Here is a 2,824-nt window from a genome sequence, read left to right as displayed (position 1 = left end):
CATAATAAAACCATGGGAGGGGCCAAGACTGTACCCTGTGGTACTCCTAGCTGAAATGACCCTAACCAAACTAGAACCTTCACTATCCACCCCAACACGCTGAAATGATCTCTCTGTAAGCCACGAATTAATCCAAGCAAGAATTTTTCCCCGAATCCCATAATAATTCAATTTTGAGAGTAATCTCTGGTGGGGAACCTTATCGAAGGCCTTGCTGAAGTCAAAAATCTGTAGATCAATTTCAGATATCTCATCCAAATTCTTTGCTAGGTCTTCAACAGTGAGCAGGAGTTGCGTTTCGCACGAATGGTTCTTTCTAAAGCCATGTTGTTTTGAATACAAGATGTTATTATGCTCCAAATGCTGCATAATGTTCCGATAGATGACATGCTCCATCACTTCAGGAGTACCCAACGACCATTTTTGACAAAATTGTTCATTTAATGTTGCAGCAACTATTAGAATGTTTCTACATGTACGTCAATCTTCGTTAATATTTAACGATCCTGGGAAAAAAATTCCCACTCTTCTGACTGCCAGCGAGCAAGAGTTTCAGGAAATAAAACTCCCAGCCAGCCATCGTGTGAGACGGCTTTTAACCAGCCAGCATATTTTAAAATGCGAAATGACACATATTGCCAGCCAGCGCATAACGTTTGCCAGCGAGCGGTGGCGTACGTTACGAGCCAGCCAGCAAGGTTTCAACATCAATAGTAATAAATAATTACATAATAAATGACAATTAATAGTAATAAAGATTAATAATAAAAACAATAATAGTAATAATAGTAATAATAGTAATAGTAATAATAATAATAATAATAATAATAATAATAATAATAATAATAATAATAATAATAAGCAGTACTTACGGTTTCTCGAAATAGAGGTCCTCGCTAAAATGTAAACTTGGGAAGTAGTTGCAGGGCGATGAAGATGACACGTAAACAAATAACAACGCAATGAACACAGAGTCAAAATGTTAGTATAGTTTCTTTTTCCAGTGGTGTTGCACTATAACAACTCGGCATTTAAGGACGTTCGCGCGAGAATTAAGGTTGCTGTTTCAATCAAATGGAAACCCTCTCCTTTTCGCGAAACGTAACGATGCTAACGATGAGGTGGTAATCACATGCCAAAAATGCACAGTCAATTAATCCTTTTCGCGAAACGTAACGATGCTGACGATAAGGCGGTAATCTCATGCCAAGAATGCACAGTCAATTATTCTTTTTCGCGGCGAAAAGTAACGATGAGGAGGTAATAACAACCCAAGAATGCCAGTCAGCCATGGTCGTACATGGTCAGACAATCACCGCAAAAGTTTCACACCACAAGTGGTGCAACGTTTCAGTAAGATTGAGAGAAAGATCGCTCATTTTAACCAACTGCAAAGTACAAATTTTCTTTACAGTCTGTCTTTAGTTGTGATGTTAGCTTACAAACAAAAATTGACAGGAAACAAATGTCAGTTTTCGTTTTGTCAATTGTAAGAAAATTCTAAATTTGTCCGCTACTGGACAGGCCCTTAACGTACTTTTTTCTGAAAAGAGATTTGTTGCAAGCATTTGCTCTGAATGACAGACGACCAAGGCTCACCAGGACAACGATTGTCTCAAGACGTAGTCTACGACAATCACCGCAAACGTTTCACACCAGAACTGGTGCAAAGTTTCACAGCAAAAGCCATGTTCGTATGTGGTCAGACAATCACCGCAAAAGTTTCACACCAGAGCTGGTGCAAAGTTTCACAGAAAAAGCCATGGTCGTGTGTGGTCAGACAATCACCGCAAAAGTTTCACACCAGAGCTGGTGCAAAGTTTCACAGAAAAAGCGATGGTCATGTGTGGTCAGACAATCACCGTAATAGTTTCACACCAGAACTGGTGCAAAGTTTCACAGCAAAAGACATGGTCTTGTGTCGTCAGACAACCACCGCAAAAGCTTCACACTAGAACTGGTGCAAAGTTTCACAGCAAAAGCCATGGTCGTATGTGGTCAGACAATCACCGCAAAAGTTTCACACCAGAACTGGTACAAAGTTTCACAGACCCGAGAAAAAGTCAGACCCCCTTCAGTGTAATAAATACTCCACCACTCTCCGTCGAATGGTCCATCGGGAAACTTGCAGCATGCGAGCTATTTGCATCCATGTGCAACCTAGAACTGTTAGGTTTTCAAAACGTTCCTGCGCAATTTCAAACTTTGGCCTTCCCACTCCACTCGCAGCTGCAGAACGTGGACCCAAATCGGCTATGCTTGTGGTTCTTCTTCCTATTTCAGCCATTCTATTCCACCAATACAAGTGGATTTCAGAAAAACATGAACAAAGTTCTTGGAGCTGATCAGTGCAAGGTAAATTTGCGACACCGTCAGAAACACTTCTAAGAACTGATACCGTAATGTCCAACTGGTTAAACAAAATTAAACTATGGTACTCGCAAATGTCGAGTAGATTAACAAGACCCGAGAAAAAGTCTTTTCGGTTACATTTGCATCGGTCGCCATGTTTATGGAAGCTTGGCGGGGAGCTTTGTGACCATGCCTTGAATGCCTGGTGACCATGCCTCCTGGAGTCACGTGACATTATCGAATGAAAGTGTAGTTACCCAAACCGTAAATTGAAAGCTGAAATGTTAAAAGAGTGCTTAAGCCTAATCACTGCAACGAGCGCTTAGGCTTAATCAGTTAACGAGTGCTATTTCTTCACACGAACTCGTGAAAAGTGTAGTTAACCGAACCGTAAGTTGAAAGCTAAAATGTTGCGAGAGAATTTAGCCCTAATCCTTGAAACGAGCGCTTAGGCTTAATCAGGTTTAACCGA

This window comes from Montipora foliosa, unplaced genomic scaffold (genome assembly GCF_036669935.1).
Source record: "Montipora foliosa isolate CH-2021 unplaced genomic scaffold, ASM3666993v2 scaffold_427, whole genome shotgun sequence".
NCBI lineage: Eukaryota > Metazoa > Cnidaria > Anthozoa > Scleractinia > Acroporidae > Montipora > Montipora foliosa.
The sequence above is the reverse complement of the archived record's forward strand: the minus strand, read 5'-3'. Positions refer to the sequence as shown.